Source organism: Microcaecilia unicolor, chromosome 10 (genome assembly GCF_901765095.1).
Source record: "Microcaecilia unicolor chromosome 10, aMicUni1.1, whole genome shotgun sequence".
In the NCBI taxonomy this organism is placed as follows: Eukaryota; Metazoa; Chordata; class Amphibia; order Gymnophiona; family Siphonopidae; genus Microcaecilia; species Microcaecilia unicolor.
The window spans coordinates 91,412,334-91,436,386 of record NC_044040.1 but is presented as its reverse complement, the minus strand read 5'-3'; the positions used below and the strand labels follow the sequence as shown (position 1 = coordinate 91,436,386).

General features: G+C 46.8%; 1 protein-coding gene across 5 annotated transcripts in view; it reads right to left on the bottom strand.

Annotated features, from left to right (window-relative positions):
- Window positions 1–24,053, bottom strand: part of WEE2 (WEE1 homolog 2) — a 455,705-nt gene that overhangs the window by 64,288 nt on the left and 367,364 nt on the right. The gene's annotated exons all lie outside the window — the stretch shown is intronic.

Sequence of the window (24,053 nt, the reverse complement as noted above, 5' to 3'; positions counted from 1 at the left end):
AAACTTTTACAGAATCAGGTTGCGGGGCCACTGTTAGATTATTACACAACAGTAGTGGAAGAGAAGAGATTCCCCCAATATACAAATGCAGCTCTGATTAGTCTTATCCCTAAGATGGGAAAGGACCCCTCTGCAACCAGGCTCGTATAGACCAATCTCTCTGATTAACGTTGATATCAAGATATTGTCTAGAATTTTGTCGGAGAGATTGGCCCATCTGATGCCTAATGTAGTTAATGGAGATCAAGTGGGGTTTGTTAGGAATTATCAATCTGTTCTTAATGTACGGAAGCTAATAGCTGCTATGCTGCACGGTAAGGCCACCCAGAACCCATATTTAATTGGGAGTCTGGATGCAGAGTGAGCATTTGACAGGGTGGGATGGCCTTTCCTGTTTGCTACTTTGAGGTGGGTGGGGATTAGTGGATGGTTTTATGATGCGATCCAAGCAATGTACTGTGAGCCCCAGGCCAGCTTGTTGGTGAATGGGGTGAGAACGGCCTCCTTTCCCATCAACCGAGGCACAAGGCAGGGTTGTCCCCTTTCACCGCTATTGTTTCTGTTAGTGTTGGAACCGTTGTTGTGTGTGATAAGAACAGAAGAGGACATAAGAGGAGTGTGTATGGGAGAGAATGTTCTGAAAGTATTAGCCTATGCGGATGATCTTCTTGTGCTTTTGGGGGACCCACAGAGATCTTTACCAAGGTTACTTCAAGTTATAGCAGAATATGGTGTTCACTCAGGGTACAAATTGAATCTTAATAAATCCCTAGCTATGCCTTTACAAGAAACGACACACACCTGCTGGAAGGGATTGTTTCCCCTGACATGGGCTATGGATCAAATTGTTTATCTAGGGGTGACTATACCAGTAGATCTTACTAAATTGTATGCTCAGAATATCCACCCATTACTCTCTGAAACAAAAAGAATGTTGGGACTTTGGAGTGGCTGCCCCTTAACGCTAGTGGGGCGTATGCATTATTTAATATGATGCTACCACCTCGCTGGCTTTACATGTTTCAAATGCTACCACTGGCATTGAGGAGAAAGGAAGAACGGGAATTGCACAAAGCTTTACAGAACTTTTTGTGGAAGGGAAAGAGACCCAGGTTGCCCATGTCCATTATACAGAAGCCAAAAGAACAGGGAGGAATGGGTTTGTTGAATGTCAAATATTTATCAGTGGCCTGCTCCATGAGACATATGAGAGACTGGATAGTAGAGACTAGTGATTTTTCCGATAGACCAACAGAGGAGGCCTTAGTACCGACAGTACATTTAAGCTGGCTGTTACATACAATACCTGGCCGAAGAATAAAAGAATTGGTACAGAACCCATTACTGCTGTCTGCTAGAGCGAATTGGAGGTGGCTTTGTCGGAGACATGGGTTCTCTGCAGCGAGTACCCCATACTTGCCTATACATCGGAACCCGGATTTTCCAGCTAGTACCAACTCCAAAGTGTTCCGACACTGGGAAGTGAAAGGGTTGAAATATATTAGTCAACTCATCACAGAGGACGGACTTATAAACCCTTCTCAGATATTAAGCAGTCATTTGGACTTCTAACCACAGACTGGTTCGCGTACCTACAGATACAACATTATATTTCTTCTTTGGGTTGGTCTAACTTGATAGAAGATGTACAAGACGTTTTAAATGAAGCACTTACACTGGGAGCAAGTAATGCTATACCTTTGCATTTCCATCACAGATATCTTAAAGACACAACAGAGGAAGTGAATTTTACACTTCTTACAGGTAACTGCACAGCAGACTTACAAAATACTCTAACTGAAGAGCAGTTCCGATTGTACCTGCTTACCATCCAGAAACAGGAGCCATTTCCGAGGCTTTGGGAATGACAATACAAATTTGCTCTGCGGCTCTACATTTCACCACGGAGAGCTTTTCGAGCAGTGATTGGATCCGAAGGTACTTGTCTTAAATGCTCACAAGATCAAGCTACGCTTGGCCACATGTTTTGGCACTGCACGTCCGTCCAAGATTTTTGGAGGCAGGTTGTGGATACAGTATCTCAGCTTTGGAGACGGACTATTACAGTTTCATCTTTAATTCTTTTTGATGAATTCCAACTAGGCGATAAGCCCCCATCGGGCTTAAGACAATTCTTCCACAAAGCAATACTGATGGGGAAAAAAGTGATCCTATTGGGTTGGAGTGAGGCCCATGGCCCCTCCCTGAGCGTGTGGAGAACGAACATGATAGATTTACTTAAGCTGGAACACTGTGTCGTACGTGGGGCCTCCTCTGTAGTGGTTAAGAGACAGTTTGATAGCACGTGGCGCAGGTTCCTGGCTACACTTCACCCAGTGGCCCGCAGGAGAATTCTTTTACATTTATAACCACTTCACTAATGTTGGTTTGAAAGAAGGGGGTGGGGGGATGGGTTGGGGGAGAGGGAGAAGGATAGGGGAGAAAATCGATGTAAAATGCTATATGTGATCTTGATGTTATTGTATTGGTTACTGTCTAATAAAAATTGCTTAAACATAAAAATGCTTAGCTAGCAGAGGAAGTGGTGTCATATCCAATAGTCACTTATGCTGCAGCTCTGCACAGCAGTTGAGTAAAATCAGGCATCTTTCCCTCTCCACAGAAGTAAATTAATTGTTTGCATCAGTATCACAATATAAATGGGTACCAAGGAGTGATGATGGCAGCAAAACGTAAAAATGTCCATTTGAAGGAGTTCTCATACATGCGTTCTAGGCAAGGCCTACAGAAGGAGGACCACACAGCTAAGGGTGAGTGTACTCCCAGCAATCTTAAGGTGGTTGTGTGCATATAGCCCAAGCATGCCCAGAAAGGAATTAAACAAGTTGAGAAGTTAAGAGTTGGTTCTTCGATATCAGTCAACATGGCAACAATGAAGACTGAAATCACAGAGAAGCTGTCAGAGTTGCAAAACAACATTCCTATAAGTAACAGCACCGCATATTAATACCTCTGATTTACAGCTGAGTTTTGATGGTATACTCTTGAAAGTAGAAACTGAACTGAAAATACTGGGTATTGTATTGGATAAGCATCTGTCCTTAGAAAAACATTCTCAAATAGTAGGGAAGGGGAAGGGAAATGGGACTTGATATACCACCTTTCTGTGGTTTTTGCAACTATATTCAAAATGGGTTTACATAGTATATACAGGTACTTATTTGTACCTAGGGCAATGGAAGGTTAAGTGACTTGCCCAGAGTCACATGGAGCTGCAGTGGGGATCAAAGTCCGCTGCACTACCCACTAGGCTACTCCTCCACTTAAAAAAGCATTTGGTGTGCTAAAGAAGTTGAGACAAATTTGTCATTGTTTTAATAGGAATAACTTTAGACTGTAGGTGTAATCTCTGATTCTATCACAGATAGACTATTATATTTATTTTATTTATTTGTAGCATTTGTATCCCACATTTTCCCACCTATTTGCAGGCTCAATGTGGCTTACATTTGCCATAATGGCAGTTGCCATTTCCGGGTAATAGAATTACAAATTGTATTGCGTTAAGGTGCATACATACATGGTAACATACATGGAACATAACATATATGGAGCAGATCATGGTGTGTATGTATATATATATATATATCTCATGTGCATACAAACATGGTAGAGAAGAATCCATTATGGTAGTGCTTGTCATGTGATAAGATTTCGGTTTTGTGTAGATCATGTAGTGTTATTATTTAGTATTTAGAATGGATGTTTATGGTATGCCTTCTTGAAAAGATCTGATTTCAGTAAACTCCGGAAGATGGTTAGGTCTTGCGTTGTTTTTATGGCCTTCGGTAATGCGTTCCATAGCTGTGTGCAGATGTATGAGAAACTGGTCGCGTATGTGGATTTACATTTTAGCCCTTTACAGTTAGGATAGTGGAGATTGAGGAATGTGCGTGATGATCTTTTTGCTTTCCTAATAGGCAAGTCTATAAGGTCTGATATATAGGTCGGGGCTTCTCCATAAATGATTTTGTGGACCAGGGTGCAAACTCTGAATGCAATTCGTTCTTTTACTGGGAGCCAGTGTAGTTTTTCTCTTAGGGGTTTGGTGCTTTCATATTTCGTTTTCCCAAATATGAGTCTGGCTGCTGTTTTTGAGCAGTTTGAAGCTTCTTATAATGTTTTGTATGTAGGTTTCACTACTTTGTTAAAGAGATTGCAAACTGTTGCAGCCAGATTAATTTCATCTAAAACCAGGGAAAGAGCAACTCCATTATGGTAAAATTATGTATAATCATACCTGATAATTTTCTTTCCATTAATCATAGCTGATCAATCCATAGACTGGTGGGTTGTGTCCATCTACCAGCAGGTGGAGATAGAGAGCAAACTTTTGCCTCCCTATATGTGGTCATGTGCTGCCGGAAACTCCTCAGTATGTCGATATCAAAGCTCCATCCGCAGGACTCAGCACTTAGAGAATTACACCCACGAAGGGACACTCTGCCCAGCTCACCACCGCCGAAACGGGGGAGGGGAATTAACCCAGCTCATCCCCACACAAGTGGGGGAGGGGAATCCGTCCAGCTCATCCCCGCGGAGCGGGGGAGGGACACCACCCCGCCGATGCGGGGGGATCTGGCTTATCCTGCAACCGCAACCGCGGGAGGAGCTGACTGACCCGAACACCGCCGAAGCGGGAGGGGTACAAAACTGCCCTACAGCCGCACGAAGCGGGAGGGAGTGCCGGCAGAATTATAAGTCTCAATCCAGCCCCGTAAAACGGAGGGGAGAGGAATGCAGCAGCTCACTGTAACACAAACTCGTCTTAACTCTTGAAGAATCCAAGTGAAAAAACTTGAACACGAAGTCTTTCTGAAGTAACTGAAGACTAAAGTTGAACCTGAAATGCAACCAGAATAAAACAATACAGATATCTGGGAGGGGCTATGGATTGATCAGCTATGATTAATGGAAAGAAAATTATCAGGTATGATTATACATAATTTTACCTTCCATATCATCAAGCTGATCAATCCATAGACTGGTGGGATGTACCGAAGCAGTACTCACCCAGGGCGGGACATAGAAATCCCTGACCGCAACACTGAAGCTCCAAACCGGGCCTCCGCCCGAGCAGCCACAGTCAAGCGGTAATGCTTGGAGAATGTATGGGCCGAAGCCCAAGTTGCCGCCTTGCATATCTCTTCCAAGGAGACGGAACCGGCCTCTGCCATCGAGGCCGCCTGAGCTCTTGTGGAGTGAGCCTTCAGCTGGATAGGCGGCACCTTCCCTGCGGCCACATAAGCCGCTGCAATGGCTTCCTTGACCCATCTTGCCACTGTAGGCTTAGCAGCCTGCAGACCCCTACGAGGACCTGCAAACAGGACAAACAGATGATCCGATTTCCGGAAATCATTGGTCACTTCCAAGTATCTGATGATGACTCGTCTCACATCCAGATATTTAAGAGCAGAGTACTCCTCTGGGTAGTCCTCCCTACGAAAGGAAGGGAGACAGAGCTGCTGATTCACATGGAAGCGAGAAACAATCTTGGGCAGAAAGGAAGGCACTGTGCGAATAGTCACTCCTGCCTCAGTGAACTGCAGAAAAGGCTCTCGACATGAGAGCGCCTGGAGCTCGGAAACTCTTCTGGCTGAAGTGATAGCCACCAAAAAGACTGCTTTCAACGTCAGGTCTTTCAGAGATGCCCTCGACAAGGGTTCAAACGGCGGCTTCTGCAATGCTCTTAGCACCAGGTTGAGATTCCACGCAGGCACCACTGAGTGCAGAGGAGGGCGCAGGTGATTAACTCCCTTGAGAAAGCGCACCACATCTGGCTGGGAAGCCAGGGAAGCACCCTTCAGGCGGCCCCTGAAGCAAGCCAGAGCCGCTACCTGGACCTTAAGGGAACTGAGCGACAGGCCTTTGTCCAGACCTTCTTGCAGGAACGCCAACACTGAAGAAATTGGAGCAGTGAAGGGAGAAAGTGAGCCTGCTTCACACCACGCTGCAAAGATACGCCAAACCCTGGCGTAAGCAGTAGAAGTAGAGCGTTTCCTCGCTCTCAGCATAGTGGCGATGACCTTGTCTGAGAAGCCCTTCTTCCTCAGACGCTGCCGCTCAATAGCCAGGCCGTAAGACCAAAGGGGGAGGGATCCTCCATCACCACGGGACCCTGATGTAACAGGCCCTGCTCCACTGGCAGCCGCAGAGGATCGTCGATTGAGAGCCTGATCAAGTCCGCATACCAGGGACGTCTGGGCCAATCCGGACCCACCAGGATTATCCTGCCGGGATGTCTTGCCACCCGGTCTAGGACCCTGCCCAACATGGGCCAGGGTGGGAACACATAGAGAAGCTCTTGTGTCGGCCATTGTTGGAGAAGAGCATCTACTCCCAGGGATCGAGGGTCCCGTCCTCTGCTGAAGAAGCGCGGCACTTGGCAATTGGCCGATGACGCCATCAGATCTAGGCTCGGCTGGCCCCAGCGCTTCGTGATGTCCAAGAACGCCTGAGCAGATAGCTGCCACTCTCCGGGCTCCAAGGTATGGCGACTGAGAAAGTCCGCCTTGACATTCATGACTCCGGCAATGTGGGCCGCTGACAGCTGTTCCAGGTTCGCTTCCGCCCACTGGCATAGACTCATAGCCTCCTTGGCTAGAGGGGCGCTCTTGGTACCTCCCTGGCGGTTGACATAGGCCACAGCCGTGGCATTGTCCGACAGTACCCGTACAGGCTTCAGCACCAGTACCGGGATGAACTCCAAAAGCGCCAACCGAATGGCTCTGAGTTCCAGGAGGTTGATAGACCACTTCGCCTCTGCAGGAGACCAGAGCCCCTGCGCTGTCCTTCCCAAGCAGTGGGCTCCCCAGCCCGACAATGAGGCGTCCGTCGTGACGACAATCCACTCTGGGGTCACCAGAGGCATTCCTGCAGACAACTTGTCTGCCTGCATCCACCAGCTCAGCGCCCTGCGCACTGCTGGATCCAAGGGAAGACGCACCGCATAATCCTCCGACATCGGAGTCCAGCGCTGCAGCAGAGAGTGTTGTAGTGGTCTCATATGAGCCCTGGCCCAGGGCACTACTTCCATCGTGGCCGTCATAGAGCCCAACAGCTGCACATAGTCCCAAGCCCGAAGAGGAGAGGCTACCAGGAACTGGTCCACCTGAGCCTGAAGTTTGACAATCCGATTGTCTGGCAGGAACACTCTGCCCACTTGGGTGTCGAATCGAACTCCCAGATACTCCAGGGACTGAGTCGGGCGCAGCTGGCTCTTCTCCCAGTTGATGATCCATCCCAGGGAGCTCAAAAGAGCAACTACCCGGTCCACAGCTTTGCCGCACTCTGCATAAGAGGGGGCTCGGATCAACCAGTCGTCCAGATAAGGATGGACTTGTACTCCTTCCTTTCGCAGGAAGGCCGCTATGACCACCATTACTTTGGAAAAGGTCCGCGGAGCAGTAGCCAACCCGAACGGGAGGGCTCTGAACTGGAAGTGTCGGCCCAGGACTGCAAAACGCAGAAAGCGTTGATGAGGAGGCCAGATGGGAATATGCAGGTACGCTTCCTTGATGTCCAAGGAAGCCAGGTACTCCCCTGCCTTCACTGCCGCTATAACAGAGCGGAGAGTCTCCATGCGAAAGTGCCGCACTTTCAAGGCCCGATTGACCCCTTTGAGGTCGAGGATAGGCCGGACAGAACCTCCTTTCTTTGGTACCACAAAGTAAATGGAGTAACGCCCCTTGCCAAGCTGACTTCCTGGCACCGGAACGACCGCCCCCAGGCGGATCAGATTGTCCAAAGTCTGCTGCACTGCCACAGCTTTGACCGGAGACTTGCAGGGAGAGAGTACAAACCCGTCTCTTAAGGGTCGGCAGAACTCTAGCTTGTAGCCGTCTCTGATGACTTCCAGCACCCAAGCGTCTGAAGTTATTGTGGTCCACTCGCCCAGAAACGAGGACAGCCGTCCTCCAATCTGCACTGGGGCGTGGACCAAGACCCCGTCATTGGGTACGAGACCCTGGGGGAGGACCGGAGGGAGCACCTCCGGGACGGCGGTCTCTGCGAAAGGAACGCTGCTTGGGGGAGAAATGCCTCTTAAAGGAAGAGGGGGCAGAAGAACCCGACCTGCCCGGGCGGGTACCGACGGGCTTCCTGAAACCGTCCTCTGGAGGTACCGGGACGAGCACTAGCCCGAGCCCTGACCTCTGGTAACTTCTTGCCCTTAGATGTGCCGAGATCGGTCACGATTTTGTCCAGCTCGACCCCAAAGAGCAGCTTGCCTTTAAAAGGCAACCTAGCCAGGCGGGATTTAGAGGCGTGGTCAGCAGACCAATGTTTCAGCCAAAGCCACCGCCGCGCAGAGACTGTCTGAGCCATGCCTTTAGCTGAGGCTCTCAAGACATCATACAGCAAGTCTGCCACATAGGCTAAGCCCGATTCCAGGGCTGGCCAATCATCCCTCAAGGAATGATCCGAGGGGGAAGCCCGCTGCACCATAGTCAGGCACGCCCTGGCCACATAGGAGCCGCAAACTGAGGCCTGCAAACTTAAAGCAGCCGCCTCAAAGGACGACCTTAAGGCCGCCTCCAATCTCCTGTCTTGGGCGTCCTTTAGGGCCGTGCCACCTTCCACCGGCAATGCCGTTTTCTTAGTCACCGCAGTGATTAAAGAATCCACGGTAGGCCACAGATAGGCCTCACGTTCACTCACAGCCAAAGGATAGAGGCGGGACATAGCCCTAGCCACTTTAAGGCTCGCTTCTGGGACATCCCATTGAGCCGAAATTAAGGTGTGCATGGCATCATGCACGTGGAAGGTTCTCGGCGGGCGCTTCGTCCCCAGCATAATGGCGGAGCCAACAGGGGCTGAGGGAGAGACGTCCTCCGGAGAGGAAATCTTCAAAGTGTCCATGGCCTGTAACAACAGGTTGGGCAAATCCTCTGGGCGAAAAAGCCGCGCTGCAGAGGGGTCATCCGCTCCAACCGAGCGGGGATCCGTCTCCTCCAAGGAATCCGCAAAGGACCGTTGGGAGACCTCAGACACGCTGCCCTCATCTACATCGGAGGAGACAAATTCCTCCAAGGCCTGGGAATCAACCCGAGGGCGTTTACCTCTGGGAACCTCAACCTCTTTACCAGACGAGGGAGCGGGGGCAGCGTTGTGCATGAGGAAGGCCTGATGCAGCAGCAAAACAAACTCGGGGGAGAAACCCCCCAGACTGTGCACTTCCGCAGCCTGGGCAACAGCCCTAGGCGCACTCTCAACCGGCGCTCGCAACAGCGGGGGAGAGGCCTGCTGCGCATCCAAAATGGCGTCCGGCGCGAAACTCCGCGAAGGAGCCGCGCGGGAAGAACGGCTCTTAACTTTAGCCGCTTCTGTGCCGTCGCCCAAATTAAGGGCGTTCATGGCATTAATGTCTCCAACCTCAAGGGCGGCCCAAGAAGAAGCCGTCCGAGCCGCGTGGCCGGCCAAAATGGCGGAGGCGAGGAGCGGGGGATGGGCGTTTATGGCGGGAAAAACCGCCACGCCGGAGGAAGGATCGGTACATTCATCGGTCACAAAACTGCCACCCAACAAGGGCGAATCAGGCTTTAAGACCCCCGCATCCCCTCTAGAAGCGCTCAAGCGACCCGGGGAGCGACCCTTTGCGCCCTCGCCCTCCGACGCCATGTGCCACGAGGAGAAGAATCGGGGAACCCCCGCCCGCTATAAAAAGGTAAAATTACCTGCTGTCCGCTCCGAGTTGTAACGACCTGGTGTCCCAGTGAGTAGCTGCAATAGACGCTTAAATAAACGTCGAAATAAACGCCTTTAAAGACGTTTAAAATTTTTTTTTTTTTTTTTTTTTTTTTTTAACGGAGCCAGCGGGAGGGGGGAGAAAAGGAGGGACCTGGCACCACCAGGTTTGCACTTGCTCAAAAGAGCCCTCAACCCCAGGCACTCAACAAAACCTAAAAATTAGGCTTGGAGGCCTAGCCAGAGCTGCTGCTGCTGTGTGTGACCACCACCTGCTGAGATAGAGAACATACTGGGGAGTTTCCGGCAGCACATGACCACATATAGGGAGGCAAAAGTTTGCTCTCTATCTCCACCTGCTGGTAGATGGACACAACCCACCAGTCTATGGATTGATCAGCTTGATGATATGGAAATATTGAATTGCATTGGCTCCTGGTGGAAGCAAGAGGAATCTTTAAAGTATGTACTTTAGTCTATCAGATATTGCACGGAACAATTCTTGTGTATCTGAGTAGTTGGATCTTATTCCCTAAGTCTACGCAATGGAAGATAGTGGGAAATTATTTGAATCTACCATTTCCCTCTCCAAGGAGAATTAGACGTAAGCCGTTGCATGATGTCATTTTACCATATCTGTCAGCAAAATGGTGGAATATTACACCATTTCAGATAAAGATTATTCCTTGTTACAGGATGTTTCATAAAGCTTTAAAAAAAACATACTTGTTCGAGAAACATGTTTTGAGTAGAGCCTGAGGTTTTTTTCTTTTTTAGTTTCAAACTGTATTTTACTGTAATTCCTGGTAAGTCTAGCTTGCTTTACTATGAAAATCGCACTGAACTCCTTTGGGTATGTATATTGCGATTCATAAGAAAAGTAAAGTTTTGGAAGAGACTGACAATATTAATAGAACACGAATAAGTGATTCAGTTTGTTACTGCTACTATAAAGGAGCTGGAGAAGCTTAACAATGTCGAGGAACTGGGGAACAGATCTGACAGAACAAAATTAGAATACTGGAATCCCAGAGCAGGAATATGATGGCTGTATTTCTGTGGCAATCTGAAACAGTGTTAAATAAGAATGGAGCACATATAGCTCTGAAAGAGAACACAGAGTGTATACGAGGGGAACGTCCCAAAGGAAATAATAGTGTGTATACAAGATTTTCAACTTAAAGAAAACATAGTAGCACAAGCAAGAAGTCTGAAGCATTTGAAGTGGGAAGACCACTATCTCTGTGGACCTAGTAGCAATGCTGTAGGGAAGAAAGAACTTTGTTGCTGCATAGCTTTGCTATCACACACTGGATATGCTGCTAATGGTTGTCCCTGTTCTGAATTGCATTCTTGGTACAGGTAAAGTCCTATGTAGCCCACACATTAGAAGTTGCAAAGACTTGCAGATGTGCCACGGCTCAACCCAATCAGGAGAGACCCAAATGCAATAGTCACCAGGAAGTACATAAGTACATAAGTAGTGCCATACTGGGAAAGACCAAAGGTCCATCTAGCCCAGCATCCTGTCACCGACAGTGGCCAATCCAGGTCAAGGGCACCTGGCACGCTCCCCAAACGTAAAAACATTCCAGACAAGTTATACCTAAAAATGCGGAATTTTTCCAAGTCCATTTAATAGCGGTCTATGGACTTGTCCTTTAGGAATCTATCTAACCCCTTTTTAAACTCAGTCAAGCTAACCGCCCGTACCACGTTCTCCGGCAACGAATTCCAGAGTCTAATTACACGTTGGGTGAAGAAAAATTTTCTCCGATTCGTTTTAAATTTACCACACTGTAGCTTCAACTCATGCCCTCTAGTCCTAGTATTTTTGGATAGCGTGAACAGTCGCTTCACATCCACCCGATCCATTCCACTCATTATTTTATACACTTCTATCATATCTCCCCTCAGCCGTCTCTTCTCCAAGCTGAAAAGCCCTAGCCTTCTCAGCCTCTCTTCGTAGGAAAGTCGTCCCATCCCCACTATCATTTTCGTCGCCCTTCGCTGTACCTTTTCCAATTCTACTATATCTTTTTTGAGATACGGAGACCAGTACTGAACACAATACTCCAGGTGCGGTCGCACCATGGAGCGATACAACGGCATTATAACATCCGCACACCTGGACTCCAGATCATTCATTTGCAAAAGTGAAATTTCAGAAAAGAGTCGATACTCAAGTGCAGGGTTTATAGTCTGGTCACACAAGCATGCACATGCAAATTCAGAGTCACTAATAATTTGTAGAGCCAAAACCCTGCATAAAGCACTACAATGAAGACCTAGCCTACTTTATGAACCTAACTTTTACAGACTTAGCTATTATCAGCTCTAATGCAGAGGCTTGATGCTGTGGAAGGCCTTGAGGACAATGTTGAGTCATCCAGTCTGACAAAGGCATAACAATTTGAACAACAACTTTTGTTGCTGTATTTGTTACCAGCATTTTACGTCATTGCAAGGCTCTCAGGCCATCATGTCCCAGTTAACTTGGTACCAAGACTTGGGGAGAGGGTATAAAGACCCTTACCTTGAAGGTGTTATCAGCTAGTTGGCAAGTGAATTGTTATTTGGCGGAACCTAGATAACGGTCATCAGTTGACTCTGAGCCTGCCACCAGAACGAAGGCTCGTTAATCTGTGGCATCACCTGCCTACGTAGACTTTACTTAGCTGGTGGAGTCCACCAGCTGCTGCCTGAGTTCCTGATTCCTGATCTATCATCAGTTCCTGTTCTGCTAATGGGTCCAGTGTTCATGAGCGATATCATCTGTCAGGCTGAACTGTTATTTCCTTAGTGCCTTGAGTGCTTGGGGGTTAAGCACCTTATTTTTTAGGATTAGGTTCAGTGTGCGCTTAGTTCTTTTGACAGGTACTTGTGACTCTTACCACCATTCTGAGAGTTTTTGCATAACTCATCATCTCTGATCACATTTATTACTATTTGCTGCCAGTACTATACAATAAACAGCTTTACCTTTTTATAATACCATCTGAGCCTTGTCCTTTACTCTCAGTATGAGTGTTTATGAATATAACTTTTGGGCAGATAGAATAAGGATTGTGAGCGAGAGTGGCTTGTTTGTAAGAAATCCAGAGTGCTAAGATAAATTATACCTCTTACTCTCTGCCAGAGCGGTTCCTTGGCAATATGTGCTTTGTCCCCACAAATCAGTTAATTCCAGAGTAGTAGTCGTGGGACTAGGGTAGCAGACGCTTAAACACTTTGTAAAAATGCTCAGTTTAGTGTCTAATCAGAGAATGAATTGGAGATAGGGGTCATCTTGGATTCTCAATGGAGGAACAGATTAATCTCAGTAAAAAAAAAAAAAAATTTTTTAATGTTTCGTCAACTAAGATCCATAAGATCTTTTTCCCCCAGAACACTTTAGGACTCTTGGTTCAAGCAGTGCTGATGTCGCAGGTAGATTACTGAAATGTTTTATATGCAGGTACCGCTCATAAGATCAAAAATAGAACTCAACTTTGGCAGAATACGGCAGCTAGGATGATCTTTGGTTGCAGGAAATTTGATCATGTGAGTCCACTGCTGAAGAACCTGCATGAGTTAACAACTTAATCTAACAACAAACTTAGATTGTGAGCCCTCCTGGGACAGAGAAATATCCAGTGTACCTGAATGTAACTCACCTTGAGCTACTACTGAAAAACGTATGAGCAAAATCTAAATAAATAAAACTGAAGCTCCCATTGAATTCAAGGTAGCATGTTGGGCTTTCAAAATAATTCATGCTTGCTGTCCTCAAGATCTCATTCAATTGATTGCTTTTCATATTCGTTCTGTTTCTCATTTCAAATCTTTATTAAGATTAGGTAGTCCTTCTGTATCACAAGTTCATTACAAACATTCAAGAAAGTTCGTTTACCAATCTAGTAAAATATGGAATTCTATCCCAATCCAAACACATACACTTTCCAATTACATGTTATTTAGAAAAGCGTTAAAAACTTACTTATAAGTATACGGACGATTAGTTCTGTGCGTTTGATATTGAATTACTTACTCTGTTTCTTTTCTGAAATGTAACCCGCTTTGATTCCAAGAAGATATAGGCAGGATATAAAAAACAGGAATAGAATAGAAGTGACTATACATTCTATTCACATATACATACCAGATGATATTCAGCCTGTGGCAGCAGAAATAGCCCCAGATATTCAATGCTGGGTCACATCTGGGCACTAATTGAATGTTCGAGGCTAATTAAAGTTGTGTTGGGCCCTGATCTTATGTGGGTCCCAGCCAATTTTAAGCCGAGACCCCTATAAGGGGTGCATGTCAGCGCCATCTGCTCTTATTTCCCCTCCCACCCTTGAAATGCAAGAGTGGACACAGCCTTTGCTGCCCACTCACAGCCATTTTGTTACAGCAGCCATGACAGGCAGGAGCAAGTTAGCCATCACTCCTGCCTTTCAGACCTCACTGGTACAACAAGGCATCTGAGGTAGATGCGAGGGGGCCTACGGGGATGGGACGTGGCAGAGTTGGGTGAAAGGGTGCTCAGTCAGACCTTTTGTACTTCAGGGATGGGAGGAAGGGGGGCAAAAGGAAGGCCAATTCTGTAAGCCAGAAGTTAATTGGATAAAGGCCAGTGTTCAGACTGGTGCCCAGTTAAGCTTTGTGGCTAAACGTTTGCTATCCTAACTTTAAATGCTTACTTACTCTTCTCTGAAATTTCACTTTTGCAAATAAATGATCTTGGCTCCTCTCCTGCCCAGATAAATCACTTTGAATATTTGGGTGAATAGTTGTTACAATACCATTGACATGTTTTTAGTAGGTAGGGATATCATACAAAATATACAGGAAGCTGACATAGGAAGTTACCTGTTCAGACCTTGCACAAATTACAGTCAGTCTGGGATGGTGAACAAAGAGCCTACAATTTTGGAGACTTGTTATGTATGAGAATAGAGTAAGAAGTTAAAACCTATTTTGAACTTAATGACAATGGTGAGGTTAACTCTGGATCCCTTACGGGATGGGATGGAATGGGATGAATACAGTGGTTAGAGAGAAGTTTTAACCACTTCTGATGTATGGCAATGAACAAATAGTAATGCAGGAACAAATTTTCCTTATTTTAAGAGCTCAAACAGCAGATAGTAGAACTGAAAAAAAGGCAAAAGATAAGAGACCCACTGTGCTAAGCGAACTGATAGTGAAGAGGAAAGAGCTAAGAAATTTATACAAGGAAGTTGTTGGCCCATTAACTAAGAGTTCAGTGTGGCCAGACAGATTCTCACGATTGAAAAGAAAAATGGTCAAATGGTGTTTGAAAGGGGGTGGGGGAAGCAATAAAAGGAATTTAAACCAGTTTATAAAGAACTGTGTAAGAGAAATGTGAAATGCATTAGGATAGATACCTCTCAAAGACTGGCTTCTTCCAAAAGAGAAGGAAGACAACTTGAGTGGCTACAGCAAAATTATATTGAAGTGATGATACAGGCCATTAAATCATTAAGAGAGAGAGGAAGGCACTGGGCTTAAAATGGCTGTACTGCCGAGTTTTCTTTAAAAACAAAATGAAGGGGCCTGCTAGTGGGCAAACTCATTGAATTGTTCAATCAACTGTTAAGTATGCCAGAACCTATGGACAGCTGAGACAACAGTAATTTCAAAGCCAGGAAATACTAGTTCTTGGGGTTCCCCCATATGCTCATCATTTATTAATCTGCATGCCAAACTGTTGGCTAAATATGAGTCTGATACAGGAGGACCAGTCAGATTTCATCCCAGGCAGGCAAGCAGAAGACAACATAGGGAAAATTTTGAATTTGGAATGGTTGGTGAAAAGAGAGGTTCCACCTACCATGCCACTTGCAGTTGATGCAGAGAAAGCTTTTGATGACATGGAATTTGGCCCATACCTTATCATAGGGATTAAAACTTTTTATGAGAGGCCTCATACCCAAATTCAGATTAAGGATGAATATTCAGAGGCATCTGGAAAGAGGCATCTGTTAAGGGTGCTCTCCCCCCCCCCCCCCCCCCCCCCCATTATTGCTGCTTAGGTTATCAAGCCTCTAGCTCAGTGGTTCTCAACCCACTGCTTCAGGCACACACAATGCTTAGGGCATACCCAACCAATCAGGTTTTCGGGATGTCCACAATGAATATGGATGAGATACATTCGTATACAACAGAGGCAGTATAAGCAAATCTCATTCATATTCATCATGGATATCCTGAAAACCTGACTGGTTGGGTGTGTCCCAAGCAGTAGGTTGAGAACCAGTGCTTTAACTCCATATGTGCCATGTAGGGAGGATATCGAGGGTTTTCTGGTGGGGACCAACAATATAAAATTTCATTATTTGCTGATGCAACAGCACCATATGTATTTGTAATAAAGAGATGCTCATTTTTGTTTTAATTTGTAAGAAGTCTATTAATAGTTCAAGCACGGAGGTAAGAAACAGTCTGCCATCTACTACTACTAATAGCATTTATATAGCGCTACCAGATGCACGCAGTGCTGAACATTTGACATAGACAGTCCCTGCTCAAAGAGCTTACAATCTAGGTAAAACAGATAAACAAGACATTACGAGCAGGGAATTACAGGGTAAAGAGGAACAGGGGAGGAGGAGGGCAAATGAGTAGCAGTTAGAGCCAAAGGCAGTAGTGAAAAGGTGAGCTTTCAGCATAGATTTAAAAACAGGTAGAGATGGAGCTAGACGTATGGGTTCGGGAAGACGGTTCCAGGCATAAGGTGCCGCAAGATAAAAGGAATGAAGTCTGGAGTTAGCGGTGGAGGAGAAGGGGGGATGACAAGAGAGATTTGTTCAGAGAGCGGAGTTCACGGGGAGGAATGTAGGGAGAGATGAGACAGGAGAGGTAGTGAGGGGTCAGAGTGGACACATTTAAAGGTCAGTAAGAGGAGTTTGAACTGTATACGGAAGCGGACAGGGAGCCAGTGAAGTGAATTGAGGAATGGGCTAGTGTGGGTATAATGATTCTGGCGGAAAATAAGTCGAGCTGCAGAATTCTGAACAGACTGGAGAGGAGAAAGATGATTGAGCGGAAGACCAGTGAGAAGTAAATTGCAATAGTCCAAGCGAGAAGTAGCAATGTAATAGCCAAAGTACGCATATAAAAACATACATCAAAGGAAAAAGGCAGTCTTCCCCTCTAGCCCCAAAAGGATAAGCATAACCATATATAACTTCAAAACTTTAGAAAGTTTTTGTGTAGTAAAGGAAGTTACCCCTCCACCCCCCATCTAGCCAAGGAGGCACAAAAACAGCTGGAATCCAATATGGTCCAGGTAAGTAACATTGAAGCAGAACAATGAGAAGAGTCCCAAATGACTTCCCATTTATGTAGCAGATGTCTACACTCTGCTAATAAATGCTCCATTTCTCAGATATACCATAGTTTATTGAGCCACTTCACCAGCGGAGGAATATATTGTTGCTTCCAGTACGCTTCCAAGGTAACTCGAGCAGCACTCATAGCATGCCGCACCAAAGTAGCCTGAAGAGGTGTTAATTCTGGGACTTTCTTGGGAAAAAGGAAACACACTGGTGACCAAGGAATGGAGAATTACAACCACCTCTGCAGTCTATATTGAATTGCTTTCCAAAAGGAACAGATTCTGACAACACAACCACCAGATGTGACCCACTGTACCTAATTCCCCACAGCCCCTCCAACACATACCAGAAAGTCCAAGATAAATGTGAAGATGAGCAGGCGTTAAGTTCCAACAAAATAAAACTTTTACAGCATTTTCTTTGAAAGGTGGCGAGACACCTTCGCCAATGCCCTTTCCAGAACTCCCCACTCATTGTCTCTCAGCTGTAGACACAGCTCACACTGCCAATTCCTTCTGTGCAGGGTATAAATTGGGGATTGTGAACACAAATATTTATATAAACAGGTGATCAGACCTCTCGTGGGCCTGGAATCCTCACAAGTCCTCCAGGAAAGAGTCCTCCCGTAAAACTGCAGAGAGAATAGGCGAAGAGGAGAGGAAGTGAGAAATCTGAAGGTAAGCATATCTATCTTGTGACACAAAAGGACAGAGATGCTCATATTTTATAGCCACATTACTGTAACTCTGAAGCCCTAGAGATCACCAACTGATGAATATGAAAGTAGATGGAAGAATACATTCCCCTTTAAAGTGTGCAAAGGTGTGTGTAAAATTCCTGGAGGTCTGCAGAGGTACAGACCTGGACAGATTATGATCAACTATGACACTCTAGTAGTGATATTAAGGATTTGGATAAATTGAGACAAATCAATCGCAGGTGCAACATGAACATCTTGCCACAATTACTTTATCTGTTTACGTCCCTGCCAGTAGAGATTCCACCCAAGATCTTGACGCTAGAAAGAGGATTTTTTTACTTCATTTGGAATGAAAAACAACCTTCTAAAATAATATGAAAAGTAATGTTCTTATCCAAAGAGAAGGGAGGTATACGAGTCCCATGCCTACTAAACTACTACCTTGCAGTACAACTTAGGGCACTGATATAATGGGAGAGGCTGAAGAGGAAACAATGAGTTCTTTTGAAACAGGAAATGTTTAAATGACACCATTACAAGATGAACCATCGTTGGTCAGATTAGGCAACAAGTTATAGGAGAGTAAAAATCCCTAAGTTACTCTTTAGATGTGGCAGAGGGTAAATAGGGGAGCAATTGTAGGTGGGGAAAAGGATCCCTAGATACTTACCTACCCAAATTAAATGAAAGATTTGCACCAAGATATGTAATAGAACATTCAACAGAATGATGACGACAAAGAGCTCTCTCAGATCAGGCAGCTCTTACCCAAGGGCAGGCAAAATGCACTTTTGTTGAGCTGAAAGCCCAAAAAGATAGTAAAAGGCTTCTATAGCTATCTGCAAATATGCCATTACCTAATGGAAACAGACCATACAGCGAATTTAAGTCAAGTAGAGAGCTCCTTTGAGAGTTTGTATAGGTTAAAGCAAGCAAAGGAGCTCATCTCAGGATTATATACAGGGGGACTCAGAGCTTAATAACTTAATTCATATCAGAGCCTTAACAAAAAATCTTGGGCAGACACTCAGTGAATGCGACCAGGTATTTAACAGCATGGCTAAAAACAATCTCTGTATCCTTGATAGATAGTAACTTGAACAAGGTATTTCAGATGTACCCGACTCTCCTAAAACTGAGCAAAATTCACAGAAATAATGGACATAGCATGTCAAGAAGGGTTGTGGGCAAGAGAATAGATTAATTTGTATGTGGTGGTGATGCCCTGAAGCCCAGAGATATCGGGAAAACAGCTTTCCTTCAGCAGTTTTTGGGGGTTGGATGTGAAATGGGAACCACAACATATTCTACAACTTGATCTGAGAAGGGATATGGGAAAACTGGCAAGGAGGAATTAACTAAGAGATATAGTAGAGTTCCTGGGATATGGATTGTAACATATGTGGAATGTTTATTAAAATGTGCAAAATGACAAAATACAAGCGCCAGCGAGTACCAGCTTTTATGAGATGTGGGGACTTAAGAAACAGGTGTAAACCAAGACAAGGAAAAATTAATTCATACCTGATAATTTTCTTTCCATTAGTCCCAACAGATCAATCCAGAGACTTGTGGGTTGTGTCCCTCTACCAGCAGGTGGAGAGAGAGAACCTCCGAGGTTTGCTATATGTGGACCTGTGCAGCCAGCTGAACCTCAGTATGAACGATACCAAAGCAATGGAATGGAAACAATAGAAAACTCTCCTGGCATTGATAGACCAATTGCCCAACATACTTCCACCACTTCTATATTTATTTATTTATTTTATTTTTTAAAATCAAATGAAGGAACATTCAGAACAATGGAACCCCCAAAAAACTAACCAACCACAACAAAACCGCAGACAATAAACCCGGTGGGGGGGGGGGGGGGGGGGGGGGGGGGGGGGGGCCTCTGGATTGATCTGTTGGGACTAACAGAAAGAAAATTATCAGGTAAGAATTAGTTTTTCCTTCCATGGCGTCCCACAGATCAATCCAGAGACTTGTAGGATGTACCCAAGCAGTCCTCAAGTAGGGTGGGACACCCCCAACCCGGCAGAAATCACTGACGAGCCAAACACTGCATCTTGATGAGCTGCCACACCCACCCGATAATGACCAGTGAATGTATGGACCGAAGCCCATGTAGCTGCCCTGCAGATATTTCCCAGATAAACCAAACGGGACTCAGCATAGGAGGAAGCTTAAGCTCGCGTAGAATGAGCACGAACTTGCAAAGGGGCTTGCTTGCCCAATGCCACGTATGCTGAAGAAAAGGCCTCCCACAACCAATGGGCTATGGTGTCCATGGACACCATATGACCCTTCTTACTGCCTCCAAAAAGGACGAAGAGATGGTCAGAAAGACGAAATTCGTCACCTCCAAATACCTGAGAAGAGCCCGGAATTGCTCAGGGTAATCTTCCCAGCGGAAGGCTGGCAAATGCAGGGACTGCCCCAAGTGGAAACGAGAAACCACCTTGAACAAAAATGAATGAAGGAAAAATGCAGGAAGGGGTCTCTGCAAGAAAGGGCCTGTAACTCTGAAATTCTCCGAGCGGAAGTAATAGCTACTAGGAAAATCGCCTTAAAGGTGAGATCCTTAATCGTAATCCCTGATAAGTGTTCCAAAGGAGGATGCTGAAGCACTTTGAGAACTAGATTAAGGTTCCAGGATGGCAGAACTGGCATGTGAGGAGGGCGCAAATGATTTATGCCCCTCAAGAAACGAACCACATCCGGGTGAGACGCGATGGATGTCCCCTGAAGCCGGCCTCCAAAACATGCCAGAGCTGCCACCTGCACCTTAAGAGAACGAGAGTGATTTTTGTACAGTCTCCTGAAGAAACGCAAAAATAACCGATACTGAAGCCCGAAGCCACTGACAATCCCGAACTCACACACCACGAATTGAAGGTATGCCACACCCTAGCATAAGCTATCGAGCTGGATCTTTTCCAAGCCTACAGCATCTTAGCAATAACCTCGTCCGGATACCCTTTTCTTCTCAACCTCGCCCTTTCAAGGGCTAGGCCGTAAGACCAAAGGGGGAGGGGTCCGCCATCGTGACTGGCCCCTGCAGCAGGAGACCGTCCTGCGCCGGTAGCAGAAAAGGACGCTCAAACAGAAACCTGATCACAGCTGCATACCAGGGTCGTCTGGGCCAATCCGGGGCCACTAGGACCACTCGACCGAGATGACTGGCAATGCGAGTCACTAACCTGCCCACCACTGGCCACAGGGGAAAGGCATAGAGCAGGCCCCTGGGCCAAGGTTGAAGAAGGGCATCGATGCCTTCTAAGCCCAGCTCTTGTCCCCTGCTGAAGAAACGGGGAACCTTCGCATTGAATGCAGTGGCCATTAAGTCCATCTCTGGTATCCCCCAATGGGCAGTTATCTGATCGAAGGCCAGAGAGGACAGTGTCCACTCCCCCGGCTCCAACTGGTGGCGACTGAGAAAGTCTGCTTGCACATTCTGTGACCCTTCTATATGAGCCGCTGTCAAGAAAGAGAGATGAGTCTCTGCCCAATGGCAGATCACAGCCACCTCACACACTAGGGGTGCACTCCTGGTGCCCCCTGATGGTTTATGTAGGCAACTGCCGTCGCACTGTCCGAAAGAACTCGAACTGGGCAACCACGGAGAAGAGACAGAAACTCCTGAAAGGCCAGATGAATCAGTTGATGGACCATGACGTCTCCGTCAAAGTCCAAATGCCCTGGGCCATCTGTTGCAGGCAATGAGCCCCCAAGGCAGACAGTGACACATCCGTGGTCACTATCTTCCAGTCTGGGGTTGCCAGAGGAATGCCAGACACCAGATTCTTTTGAATGAACCACCAGTGTATGACTGTGTGAAGACAGGCCGAACATGGCATCCGAACCTCGCAATCCTCCGAGAGCGGAGACCAACGGCTCAGAAGGTGCCACTGGAGGGGCCCATGTGAGCTCTGGCCCACTTTACCACGTCCAAGGTGGAGGCCATGGAACTAAGAACTTGTACGTAGTCCCAAGACCGCGGGTTCGGAGTTTGAAACAGCGCTTGTAACTGAGCCTGTAACCACTGTGCTCGAGCTGAAAGAAGAGAAACTATCCCTGTTCGGGTATCGAAGCACACCTCGAAGTATTGCAGTATTTGGGAAGGCGTTAGGCTGCACTCCGGGAAGTTGATCACCCAACCAAGCGACTGAAGCAACCTGACTAGTTTGTTGGTTGCCCGCTGACTCTCCTCGAAAGAAGACGCCCGCACAAGCCAGTCATCTAGATAGGGATGGACCTGAATCCTTTCCTTCCTGAGATAGGCCGCCACTACTACCAGGACCCTGGAAAAGGTCTGAGGTGCTGTGGCTAGGCCGAAGGGCATCGCTTTGAATTGAAAATGACAACCGAGCACTGCAAAGCAAAGAAAGCGCCTGTGGGGAGGCCAGATTGGAATGTGTAAATAGGCCTCTGAGATCGAGAGAGGTCATAAACTGCCCTGGCTGTACCGCTGCGATCACCGATCGGAGGGTTTCCATGCGGAAAAGCCAAACCTGTAAGGACCTGTTGAGGAACTTGAGATCTAAGACGGGTTGACAAGCACCGCCCTTTTTTGGCACCACAAAATAAATGGAGTATCGACCGCACCCTCTTTCTGCTGGGGATATGGGCTGGACAGCACCCAGCCGTTGTAAGTTGAAGAGGGTGTGTCAAACGGTCCGCACCTTGGCGGGACATTTGCAAGGAGATTCCAGAAAAGAGTCTACTATTGGACGAGCCAATTCTAACTTATAGCCATCTCTGATAACCTCCAAGACTCATTCGTCAGATGTTACTCTGGCCCACTTCACCAGGAATAGGGCCAGTATGCCCCCAATAACTGGCTGGATATGGACCAGGGCCCTATCATTGGGTGGACCTGGCTGCGGGCTGGTTTCTGTTACCGGAAAGAAAGGCCCACTTGTCACCTCGAAAGGGCTGAGGCCTCTAAGAAGACCTTTATCTCTGAAAAGAGGCCCTGCGACCTGGACGGTAACACCGTGTATCCCTACACTTAGGTCTAGGTCCCGCGGGTCGTACAAACCTGGACCTGTCCTCCAGGAGGCGCTGGCCCTTACAGTCACCAAGATCCTTCGCAATCTGTTCTAAGTCTGTCCAAAATAAAAGCTTTCCCCTAAAAGGAAGCCTTGCTAAACGTGACTTAGAGGCCACATCTGCAGCCCAATGTCGCAACCACAGCCAGAGACGCGTGGTGACTGCTTGGGAAACCTCCTTCGCCAAAGACCTCAAAAGATCATAAAGAAGATCAACAAGGCAGCCTAAACCGGACTCCAAGGCCAGCAAAACAGCCATGAGATCTTCCAGAGAGGCTTTCTGTACCCATGATAAGCATGCCCACACTGCATAGAAGCCACAAACTGTGGCCTGGAGGGAAAGGGCCGCTTTCAAGGACAACTTCAAGTCTCCAACTTACGATCCTGAGGGTCCTTGAGCGCCGTGCCACCCTCCACACGGAAAGTGGTTTTCTTAGTGACCGCTGTGATTAAGGAATCCACCGTAGCTACCTTCAGCAAGTCAGGAGCAGGTAGCATGTAAAGACGCAACATAGCTCTAAGCAATCTTAAGCCCACTGTCTGGTGTATCCCACAGCGCCGAAATAAGGATTTTCATGGCCTCATGCACATGAAAGGAACAAGGTGGGCATTTGGTGCCCGACATAATAGAAGGCACCAGACCTGTTCCCTTTGACGATTCAGGGGGGAAATGGCCAAAACCTCAAAAGCCCTATCAATCAGGGAGGGAAGCTTTTCCTTGCAAAAAAGGCAGGCAGCCGTCAGATTATCCCCCTCCTCAGAGGGCAGGGTGCCCTCATCTGTCAAATCCAAAGATTCCATCTGTGTCAGATAGCTCCTCGGGATCCAAAATCTCCACCCGAGGACGTTTTGGCAGAAAAGACAGAGGCTGTAGCAACCAAAGTTTGCCTTTGTATGATTAAACAAAAACAAAGTCTCTTATCTTTTTTTTTTTTTGTCAGGAGAGAAAGGAAACACCCGATCAGGCTAACAGCCCCTGGTGACGCAGGAAAGGTAGGGGGCGACAGGGAGGGACCTGGCACCACCAGGTGTACACCACAAGCTGCAAACAGCCACTCAACCCCTGTCTGTGCTAAACTAGGCCCAAAGGACACCAGTAGCCAGATCAAACCAGAGCTGCACAGAGATGTCCCTCCACCTGCTAGATAGAGAGAATACATACTGAGGTTCAGCTGGCTACACAGGTCCACATATAGCAAACCTCGAAGGTTCTCTCTATCTTTACCTGCTGGTAGAGGGACACAACCC